The 11,959-nt window shown below is 49.0% G+C and overlaps 1 protein-coding gene across 7 annotated transcripts in view; it reads left to right on the forward strand.

Annotated features, from left to right (window-relative positions):
* Positions 1 to 11,959, forward strand: part of POU6F1 (POU class 6 homeobox 1) — a 66,722-nt gene that overhangs the window by 27,138 nt on the left and 27,625 nt on the right. The window contains exon 2 of one of the 7 annotated variants that reach the window (XM_042449441.1): positions 3,763 to 3,888. The exons of the other annotated variants lie outside the window; for them this stretch is intronic. The gene's annotated coding sequence lies outside the window, so the exon portion shown is untranslated. The remainder of the gene's footprint in view (positions 1 to 3,762; positions 3,889 to 11,959) is intronic. 7 annotated transcript variants of the gene reach the window in all.

Below are 11,959 nucleotides of genomic sequence, written 5' to 3' on the forward strand. Positions count from 1 at the left end.
GTATATATATATATATATATATACACACACATATTCTCCCTTTCAAATATAGTGCTCTCACTTTCTGTATATAATATATACAGTACACACACACATATATGAATGTGTGTATGTATATATGTATGTGTATGTATTATATATATATATATATACACACACACACACACACACACACACACATCCATATTTGCAGATTTGATATTTGCAGATTTAATTATTCATGGACTTGATTAATATGTTCTCTCTAGGAATATCTAGGTCCTCCAGCACAACTCTATGGTCACTTTAACTAAAAGTTGCACTAAAAGACCTAGAGATCCTTAGAGAGAATACAAGGCCTTTGTAGCTCCTCCAGAGCAGTTCTATGGTCAGTGTCTGGCAGAGGTTGAGCACAGAGTTGTACTGGAGGACCTAGAGATTCCTAGAGAGATGTCCTCTCAGGTAAAAACATGATGTTCTTATTATTTGTGGTTTTTCCATATTTACGGGGGTCTTGTGCCCCTAACCCTAGCAGATATGGAGGGACAAGTATATAATATATATACTGTAAGTATATGTATAATATACTTGGAGCACACTTTCTTGGAGTGTGGTGGAGTTTCCTTCCTTGGAGGTCTTTAAACAGGTTGGATGACCATCTGTCGGGATGCTTTGAATGAGAGTTCCTGCATGGCAGGATAGGGTTGGACTGGATGGCCCTTGCGGTCTCTTCCCTCTCTCTGTCTCTGTCTCTCTGTCTCTCTCTCTCTCTCTCTATATATATATATATATATATACATACACATATTCTCTTTTTCAAATATACAATACGATATATATATCCTCCCCTGTGGGTGTATGTGTTTACATTTACAGTGGTACCCCGGGATACGAAAGCACCGCCTTACGAAATTCCCGGGATACGAAAAAAATCAATAGGAAAAAACTGTTCCGGGTTACGAAGGTTTTTTCGGGTTACGAAAAATTTTTTGGTGCTTTTCGGCGCTATTTCGCACGAAATCGCGGCTTTGCCCCATTAGCGCCTATGGCTTTTTCGGCTTACGAAGGATTTCGGGTTACGAACGCGGCGGCGGAACGAATTATTTTCGTAACCCGGGGTACCACTGTATATGTATGTGTGTGTTGTTTTCATGTGCCTTCAAGTTGTTTCTGACTTACAGAGACCTAAGGTGAACCTACCATGGGGCTTTCTTGGCAAGTTTCTTCAGAGAAGGTTTGCCATTGCCATCCCTTGGGGCTGAGAGAGTGTGACTTGCCCAAGGTCACCCAATGGTTTTCATGGCAGAGCTGGAAATTGAACCCTGGTCTCTAGAGTTCTAGTCCAATACCGAAACCACTACACCACAAATGTGTGTGTGTGTGTGTGTGTATTTGAAGGGGGGAATACACACACATACACATATAAATGGAGGAGTGTGTGTGTATTCCCCATTTAAAAAAAATATGTGTAGTGTGTGTGTGTGTGTGTGTATTTTGAGTATTTATACCCCGCTGTTCTGCCACAAAGACTTACAAATTGTTAATTAGACAGTTCCCTGCCTTCAGGCTTACAATCTATGCCGGTGTTCAGCCCTAAATTGTTTTTGTTGTGTGCATTCATGGGGTTTTCTTGGCAAGTTTCTTCAGAGGGTGCTTGCCATGTCCTTCCTCTGAGGCTGAGACAATGTGACTTGGCTAAGGTCACTCAGTGGGTTTCTGTGGCTGAATGGGAATTGAAGCCTTGACTTCCAGAGTCATAGTCCAACACTCAAACCAATACACTATCTTGTTGTGCTGTTGTGTCTTTTCCCATTTATGGCAACCCTAAGGCAAACCTGTCATGGGGTTTCTTGGCAATTTTCTTCAGAGGGAGAAGAAACTCCTTCCAAGGGAGTTTTGGTTGGCCCCCCTGCATGCTCTCTTTCTGCCAGCAAGTGAAGATGTTTTTATTCAGGCAGACTCTTGAGTTTTAATTATGAAATGTGTGTGTGTGTGTGTGTGTGTGTGTGTGTGTGTGTGTGTGTAAAATGTTGTGCTGTATTTTTTATGTTCAAGTGGAAATTATGTTTTAAATATTCTACTGTTTTGAATCATTGTACAAAGGGATCTCACAGCACATTTGAGACTAACTCTGTGAAAGAAGTTGCAGCTTAAGCTTTTGTAGATTGGGGGGGCATTCACACTCAGCTTTTTGCCCAGAGGAGTTGCGAATCGCCATGTTGATGCATGTCGGGATCATTGTTCCCAGTACACTTTGGGTTTGCAGATCTCTTTGAGTCATTTTAACCCTTGTGCTATTCACACATGCCATCGTTTCAGGATAAAATAGGGCCGCCTCCATTCCCTTAAGCAATACAGAGCTATCTGAATCAATTTGGCAGCGTATTCACACTGCTGAAGATGCAGATCAATTTGAATCTTTCAGGAAAACTCTGGGGGAAAAACCTCAGTATCCAATATCCTGGTTTAAGTAGATTTTTTGGTAAACCCTGCCCTCCCCAAAGTGCACTGAGTGCATTCGCAGCAAGTGTAAACACCAAGGAAATAACCCGGATTCATCCCAGATTATTTTCGTAGTATGAATGGGGCTCTAGGTCTCCTTCTTCAGATGCTGATACTGATATTCCAGGCTAATGTGGCTATGTTTAAAAACCATGTTTTAAAATTAATATTTTCAGAAATATTGTGCTTTAATTCTTTTTTATCTTTCATAAACTAACGTTTTAGCTTAATTGCTTTTAATTACTGTAAGCCACCTTGAATCCCATCATGGGAGAAGCGTATGATATAAATTAAATAAATAAACAATACATTTTGACACTTGTCTGCTAAGTTTCTGGACAGTTCTAAGCTAACCAGATCAGGGATGTGTGACTCAGAGCACAAGGCAGCTGCTACCTCCATTTAAAATGCATAAAGGCTGGCTGTGTATGAACCAGACATAGAGATATGGCCAAGACCATTGCTTTATATGGCTAGGAAGTGGTGGACTTTTTAAAAGCTAGATTGCACAGCCACTTGTGTAATTTTTGGCGAGGGAGGAATGGAATTTTTGAAGCCTTTCAATGGCACCATCTAGAGTGGCTTACCATAAATGTATTTGACAGAGTAATAAAAAACCAGAACTTCCTGACCGTAAGGGCTGTTCGACAGTGAAACACACTCCTTCCTCGGAGTGTAGTGGAGTCTCCTTCCTTGGAGGTCTTTAAGCAGAGACTGGATGGCCATCTGTCAAAGGAGATGATTTGATTGAGAGTTCCTGCATGGCAGAAGGGGGTTGGACTGGATGGCCCTTGCGGTCTCTTCCAACTCTATGATTCTATGTATATACTTGACTATAAGTCGACCTCATATATAAGTTGAGGGCAGGTTTTGGGGCCAAAATTATGGATTTTGATATGACCCATAGATAAGTCAAGGATTTGGGAGGGAGGGAGAGGAAAGAGTTGTTGGAGGGGTATTGGTGCAAATTAATTTTGCTTTTTCAGCTCCTGCACTGCTACTTCCTCTGGGTGCTTTGACTGTGCTTGGCTGATAGTGAGGTGCTCTTGGGGAGATAGACTCAGAAAAGTTACTTATAAGTAGTAACTAGCTACAGTTTATCTCCCCCCCCCCCCCCGTAGCTAGTTCTCATTAAAGCAATAGTTTTTTAAATGTAAGTCATTACTACTTAAACTCATCTGAAAAAATATTTTTAGTTACTTTATAAAAATCTGAAGGCTTTTTATTCAGCAGTACAAAATTCAACTGAAACTAATTGATATTCCTCCTCCATTTGGTTAGGCCACACTTCCAACTATGAGAAGAATTAAAATTTACAGTCACACTGCAAAAGGAATGGTGTTATCACTTACTGCATTCCAATGACATTGGAATGGATTTATATCTTTGCTGGCAAAAAAGGAAATTGTAAGTAACTTATTACAGTTATATCTTCCAAAGTTCTGGAATAGATTATTGCAAGCCTCTGCTGTAGAGGTAGTGGGGTTAAGACTAGAGTTGCATCTGAACTGCAGAAATAATCCAGGTTGACATCACTTTAATTCTCATGGCTCAGTGCTATGGAATTCTGGGAATTGTAATTCGTTGTGGCACCAGAGGTCTCTGACAGAAAAGGCTAAATATTAGACAAAATTACAAATTCCAGAATTCCATAGCATTGAGCCATAGAATGGTAGGTAAAGTGGTGTCAAACTGAATTATTTCTGTGGTGCAGATGCAGCCAACGTCAAGTTTATATTGTACTTGCTCCTTTAAGTTAGGGTTGCTGTCTAAAACCCCTGTGCTATTAGAGTGAACTTTTAATAGCCAAAAATCTATTTTATATGGCTTTAAGTTATGGCATGTCTTGCCAGTTTTAGTGACTGGAAATAAAGCTTGATTGATTAATAATAGCCAAAATTAGTTTTGGTGCAGTCCCCCCCCCCCCAATATGTATGCAGTTCTTAGTTTCTATTCTTTGCAAAGTAGAGCACTTCTCCGGGGGGGGGGGACATAAGAAGACTATTAAATGCAACAGGAGGAAATTAAAGTTACAACAAATTTGTATACCGTCACTCAAAACCTATTAATCATCAATGGTTGACTATAGTATTCTAGACTCCAGCTTCTCTCTTTTGTGGCCTGGAAAGTGAATATGTTACCCTCACTTAATTATATAATGTATTAACTTGTAATCCATTCTGTTTTGCAGTAATTTCTCTGTGTGTCTGTGTTTCTTGTCTCCAGATATCAAGAAATAGCTTTTATCTCTCTATTCCTTTTTTAGGTTTTGCTGTAAAAACAGACAAGCATTTTGTCTTAAATAATAATAGCAGAACAGACCTGTTGCCTATAAAATTAATATTACAATTCCCCTCTTTTAACCATCTCTGTGGGAAAGATGTCTGAGATTTTATTCTAGTGCTTTTTGTCTTGCTAAAAGGCAGCAGCCTAGTAAGTAATTACATTTTTTGCTGTCTAACAAACATTGAATTGATTGATTGAAATTTTATTTATATACCGCCGTTCCTATGATCACGGCGGTTTACAAAACAAAATGAAAATACGATACAGTACAGAGGCCGAAAGATGACAGTTAGGGAAGGCGTACGGATGGACATAACATAAGGGGACGATAGAAGAAAAGAGGCATACCTCCCACACACTAATCTGTCATCTGTTCGGCACCTCTCACGGGAGAGAGTAAGCCCTGGCCACGTACACATAACGGGGTACAATGGCCTGAAGAAAGAGGGCTCCTCCTCCCTAACTGTCATTATTTCGGCTCTGAGGGAGAGAGTAGGCTGCCCCAGTACCATCCAGGGCCAGCCTGAAGAACAGAGGCTCCTCTCCTCCCTAACTGTCATCTTTCGGCCTCTGAGGGAGAGAGTTGGCTGGCCCCAGTACAATCAGGGGCCAGCTGAGAAAGACGGGTTCCTCCCTCCCTAACTGTCATCATTCATTCGGACCTCTGAGGGAGAGAGTAGGCTGGCCAGTACAATCAGGGGAGCTGACGAAGAAAGAGGCTCCTCCCTCCCTAACTGTCATTTCGGCCTGAGGAGAGGGAGAGTAGGCTATGTCCAGTTACCATCGAGTGGCCAGCCTCATAGCAAGGCTCCTCCCTCCCTAACTGTCAACTTTCGGCATCAGAGGACGAGAGTAGGCTGCCCCAGTCCCATCAAGGGGCCGAGCCTTGAAGAAAGGCTCCTCCCTCCCTAACTGTCATCATTTCGGCCTCTGAGGGATGAGAGTATGCTGGCCCAGTAACCATCAGGGGCCAGCCTGAAGAGAAAGAGGCTCCTCCCTCCCTAACAGTCATTGTTCTTTGGCCTTGAGTGAGAGAGTAGGACAAGGCTCCAGTACCATCAGGGGCAGCCTGAAGAAAGAGGCTCCTCCCTCCCTAACTGATCCTTCGGCTCTGAGGGAGAGAGTAGGCTGGCCCAGTACCATCAGGGGCCAGCCTGAAGAACGAGAGCCTCCCTCCCTAACTGTCATCTTCCGGCCTTGAGGGAGAGAGTAGGCTGGCCCGTACCATATAGGGCAGCCTGTAGAAGAGGCTCCTCCCTCCCTAACTGTCATCTTTCGGCCTTCTGAGGGAGAGAGTAGGCTGGCCCAGTACCATCGGGGCCAGCCCGAAGAAAGGGCTCCTACCCTCCTAACTGTCATTCTTCGGCCTCTGAGGGAGAGAGTAGGCTGGCCCAGTACCATCAGGGGCCAGCCTGAAGAAGAGGCTCCTCCACCCCTAACTGTCATCTTTGCGGCCTCTGAGGGAGAGAGTGAAGGTTGGCCCAGTTACCATCAGGGGCCAGCCTGAAGAAAGAGGCTCCTCCATCCCTAACTTGTCATCTTTCGGCCCTCCTATAGGGAGAGAGTAGGCTGGCCAGTACCATCAGGGGCCAGCCTGAGAAAGAGGCTGCCTCCCTCCCTACTGTCCATCATTTCGGAATTCTTGATGGGAGAGAGTAGGTAGGCCTCAGTACATCATCAAGGGGCCCAGCCTGAAGAAGAGGCTCTCCCTCCCTAAACTGTCATCTTTCGGTCCTCTTTGGATGAGAGTAGGCTGGCCCAGTACCATCAGGGGCCAGCCTGAAGAAGAGGCTCCTCCCTCCCTAACTGTCATCTTTCGGCCTCTGAGGGGAGAGTAGGCTGGCCCAGTACAGTACCATCAGGGGCCAGCCTGAAGAAAGGCTCCTCCCTCCCTAACTGTCATCTTTTCGGCCTCTGAGGGGAGAGTAGGCTGGCCCAGTACCATACAGGGGCCAGCTGGAAGAAGAGGCTCCTCCCCCCCTAACTGTCATCTTTCGGGCCTCTGAGGGAGAGAATCGGCTGCCCAGTACCATCAGGGGCCAGCTGAAAGAAAAGAGGATCCCCTCCCCTAAACTGTCTCTTTCGAGCCTCTGAGGGAGAGAGTAGGCTGGCCCAGTACCATCAGGGGCAAGCCTGAAGAAAGAAGGCTCCCCTCCCCTAAACTGCCATCTTTTGCCCGCCTGAGGGAGAGGAGGCTGGCCCAGTACCATCGGGGCCAGCCTGAAGAAAGAGGTCCTCCCTCCCTAAATATGTCAATCTTTCGGCTCTGAGGGAGAGAGAAGGCTGGCCAGTCCCATCAGGGGCCAGCTGAAGACAGCGGGCTCCTCCCTCCCTAACTTCATCTTTCGGCTCTCCCGAGGGAAGAGAGTAGGTGGCCATACCCATCAGGGGGCGGCCAAGCCTGAAGAAAGCAGGCTCCTCCCTCCCTAAACTGTCAAATCTTTCTGTCCTCTGAGGGAGAGAGAGGCTGGCCCAGTACCATCAGGGGCCAGGCCTGAAGAAAGAAAGGGCCCCTCCCTCCCTAACTGTCATCTTTCGAGCCTCTGAGGGAGAGAGAGAGCGTGGCTGGCCCAGTACCATCGCAGGGCCAGCCTGAAGAAGGGCTCTCCTCTACTGTTACACTCGGTTTTTATCTTTTCGGCCCCTCTGAGGGGAATGTTAGCGCTGGCCCCAGTAACCATCCAGGGCCAGCCCTGGCCAAGAGAGAGGCCTCTTCCCTCCCTAAAAACTGTCAATCTTTATCCTTCAGGGCCTCTGAGAGAGAGAAGGCTTTGGCCCAAGTACTAAATCAGAAAGGGCCAAGCTCCTCCTCGAATGAAAAGGAGGCTGCCTCACTCCCTTCCTAACGCTGTCCATCTTTTCATCTTTTTCGCGGCCCCTCTGAAGGGAGAGAGTAAGGCTGCGCCCTAGTACTCATCAGGTCGAGGGGCCAGCCCTGAAGAAAAGTAGGGCCCTCCTCCCTCCCTAAACCTGTCGGATCTTGTCCCATCGTTTCGAAGCCCAAAAACATGAGAGCGACGAGAGTAGGACACTGGCCCCAGGTACAACATCAAAAAGGAGATCCAGGGCCAGCCTGCAAGAAATAGGCTCATGCCTCCCTCCAAAATCCCTAAGAAACCTGAAACGGTCATCTTCTTCGGGCTCTCAATGAGCGTGAGAAGAAGTAGGCTGGGGCCAGTACCATCCAGGGCCCAGCCTAGAAGAACAACAGAGCGCTCCCTCCCTCGCCCTAAACTTGTCACATCTATCTGTCGGCCGTCTGAAGGGCAGATAGATACGGCTGGGGCTCCAGTAACCATCAGTGCCCAGCCCCCTAAGAATAGATGGGCTACCTCCCATCCCTAACTTCCATCTTCTTTTCGGCCCTTCTGAGGTTAGAGAGTAGGCTAGCCCGATCGTTACTCACCAATCAGGGGCCAGCCTGAAGAAAAGACGGCTTCCTCCCTCCCTTACAAAACTGGTCCATCCGTTCTTCGGCCCCCTCTGAAAGCGGAGTAGATGTAGGCGCCTGGCCCAGTACCATTCAAGGGGCCAGACCCTGAAGAAAGAGCATCCATCACCTAAACCCTAACTGTTCATCCTTTTTTCGGCTACCCCTGAGGGAGAGGAGTAGGGTCTGAGTTAGGACGAAGCCACGAATGCTGGCCCATTACCAATCAAGGGCGCCAACGCACCTGAAGGAAAGCAGGCTCCTCCCTACACCCCTACAAACCTGTGGGCATCCACTTTATCGCCTCTGCAGGGAAGAGTATGGCTAAGCCACGTACATTACCATACTAGGGGTCCAAGCACTGAATAAAGAGGCTCCTACCATACGGCTAACCTGTCATCTTTATCGATCCTCCTGAGGGAGAAGAATAGGCTCGGGCGCACCCATACCATCAGGGGCCAGACCCTGAAGACCAAAGATGGACCCCTCCCTCGCCTCCCAACACCTAACTGTCATCGAAACAGTCCTAACTGGTCATCAGTTTTTCGCGTGCAACTCTGCAAGGGATGAGAGTAATGCTAGCGCACCAGTTACAACATCAAGCGGCCACTATTGCCTAGACTGAAGCAAAGAGGCTCCTTCCTCCCCTAACTGTCATTCCATTTTTCGGCCTCTGAAGGGAGAGAGATAGGCTAAGCCACAGTACCAATTCAGGGGCCAGGCCTTACTGAAAGAAACGAGCGGTCATACCATCCCCGCCCTAACTGTCATCCGTTTCGGCCTCTGAGTAGGATAGAGTATGGCTGGCCCAGTACCTAATCAAGTGGCCAAGCCCTGAAGAAAGAGGCTCCCTCCCATCCCGCTAACTGTCATCTTTTCGGACCTCCCGTGAGAGAGAGTATGCACGACTAATGCCCCAAGTACCATCAGGTGAGTCAGGGGCTCAGCCTGATACGAAATAATGATGGCGCTCCTCCTTACCCTTGAAACTTTCATCTTTCTCTGGTCGATCTTTTTTCTTTTTCGCCCCTCTTGAGGGAGAGAGTAGCCTAGGTCCCAAGTTACCATCACCAGGGGCCAGCCTGGAAGAAAGAGGCTACCTCCCTCCCTAAACTGTCAATCAGCTTATTTCCGACGCCTCTGCCAGGGAGAGAAGTAGGCCTGTGCCCAGTACCTATCACGTGGCTCAGCCCCGCTGAAGGACCAAGAGGCTTCCTCCCTCCCATAAACTGACTGTCATCTTCTTTCGGCCTCATGAGGACGACAGTATAGGCCTGCCCAGTATTACGCATTCAACAGGGAGCTCAGCCTCGACATGAACAGAGGCTCCTGCCACGTCCCTCAACTTACTGATCATCCCCATTTTCGGGCCTCTGGAGCGAGAGAAGTAAGCCCTGGTCTCCCAGATACCATCTCAGGGGCTCAAGCCCTGAAGACAAGAGGGCTGTTTCCTCCCCCTCAGTCCCGCCATCCCCTGAACTGTCATCTTTTTCATCTTTTTCGGAGGCCTCTGGAGGGAGAAGAGTAGGGCTTCGGCCCACAGTCCACAATCAGGTGCTCAAGCCTGAAGAAAGAGCGCTACCTCCCATCCCTAATCTGTTCATCTCTTTTCCCTCGGGCTACTCTGAGTGGATAGAGAGTAAGCCTTGGCCCAGTACCATTTCCAGGCTCCAGCCTCGGAAGGACGAAAGCAAGGCTCCTCCCCTCCCGGTCCCTAACTGACTGTCATCCATCTTTTTCATCTTTAGCGCCTCTGATGGAGAGAGAATCGGCCGGCCAGTACATCAGCGGGCCTGCCTGTAAGACAGGGAGCTCTCCTCCCTACTGTATCTTTCAGGCCGTGAGGGACTGATGAGACGGTGGCCAAGGTAACAATCATTGGGGTAGCCCATGAAGGACAGAGGCCTCCTCACTCCTTTCAAAGTCATCTTTGGGGCCTCTGAGGGAGAGAGAGAGGCTGTGCATGTACCATCAGGGGCTGGCTGAAGACAGAGGCTCCTCCACTCCCTAACTGTCATCTTAGGGGCACCATCTGAGAGAATGAGAGTAGGCTGGGACCAGATACCATTCAGAGGCTGGCGAAGGACAAGAGGCTCCTCCTCCCTGTCATCGCTCCGCGCCCTATGAGGAGAGAGAATGCTGGCAAGTACAATATGGGCGGCTGAAAGGACAGAGGCTCCCTCCCCTACTGTCATCTTTCGGCCTTGAGGGAGCAGAGGAGGTGGCCCCCAGTACCCTCAGGGGTGGCTGAAGAAGTGAGTACTTCCTCCCTAACGTCAGCTTTCGGGCTCCTGGGAGAGAGATAGTGGCCTCAGTATACTTACCACAGGGGTAGCCTGAGGACAGAGGCTCCTCCCTCCCTAACTGTTCATATTTCGGCCTCTGATGGGACTGGAGGCTGGCCAGTCCCCTCAGGGCTGGCCTGCAAGAAGGAGCTCTCCTCATCCATAACGGTCAATCCTTTCAGGCGCTGAGGGAGAGAGAACGGCTGGCAAAGCCGTCAGTACTATCGGTGTAGCCCTGAAGACCGCGGCTCTTCCCTCCTACAACGTATCTTGCTCGCGGGCGCGGTCGGCGGCCAAGTACCATCAGGGCGCGGGTACTGAATGTGAAGAACAGAGCGGCTCCTTCCATCCCTAACTGTCCTCGTTCGGCTGCGAGATGAGAGTAGGCCAGGACACAGTACCATAAGCTGCGGCCTGGAAGACAGTCGGCCTCTCCATGGAATGTCGGTTCTGAGGGAGAGGAGGGAAGGCTGGCTCCTGTTACATCGGCGGCGGCTCTGAGGAAAGAGGCCCTCCCTCACGAACATTCACTATTCGGCTCTGAGCGGAACAGAGATTAGGCTGGCCCAGTACCCCTCAGTGGCGCCTTGACGACAGAGGATCCTCCTCCCTCAACTGTCATAGTTAGGCCTTGTGCGAGAGATACGGTGGCCCAGTACCACGTCAGGGGCTGGCATGAAGACAGAGGGCTCCTCCCTCCCTAACGTCCATCGTTCGTCTTCTTGAGGGGAGAGAGACGGTGTGGCCCAGTACCATTAGGGCTGTCTTTGAAGACAGAGGCTCCTCCCCTCCCACTAAACTGGTCACGTTCGGCCCTGAGGGTCGAGAGTAGGCTGGCACAGTACCTCAGGCGCGTGGCATGAAGACAGATGTCCTCCTACTGAATGAATCTTTCGGCCTTGGAGAGAGTAGGATGGCCAGTACCATTCAGTGGCGGGCTCTAAGAAGGAGCTTTCTCTCCAAACTGTCATCTTTCGGTGATGAGGGAGAGAGAGAAGGCTGTGGCAGTACCATCAGGGGCTAGCTGAGAAGGGCATATACTCCCTAAACTGTAATCCGTATCGGGCCCCTGAGGGGGGAGAGGAAGGCTTGGCAAAGTAACAGCCACGGGGGGGTAGCAGGAAGACAGATGATCATCCACTCCTTAACTGTAACGTTCGGCCTCCTGAGGGACGAGAGCAGGCTGGCCAGTAAAATCAGGGGCTGGTGAGAAAGAGGCTCCTCCCTACCTAACTTCATTCGGGCTTGAGGGGGATGAGAGGCGGAGGCTGGCAGTACAATCAAGGGTTATAGCCTGAAAGAAGAGGCTCTCCCTCCTCAACTGTCCATCTTTCGAGGCTCTGAGGGAGAGGAAAGGCTCGACACGTACCATCAGGGGCTAGCATGTACGACAGAGGCTACTACCTCCCTAATGTCATCTTTCGGGTCTGAGGCGAGAGAAGTGCTGTGGCCAGTACATCCCGGGGGCTGCGGCCTA

This window comes from Sceloporus undulatus, chromosome 2 (assembly GCF_019175285.1).
Source record: "Sceloporus undulatus isolate JIND9_A2432 ecotype Alabama chromosome 2, SceUnd_v1.1, whole genome shotgun sequence".
NCBI classification, from domain to species: Eukaryota; Metazoa; Chordata; class Lepidosauria; order Squamata; family Phrynosomatidae; genus Sceloporus; species Sceloporus undulatus.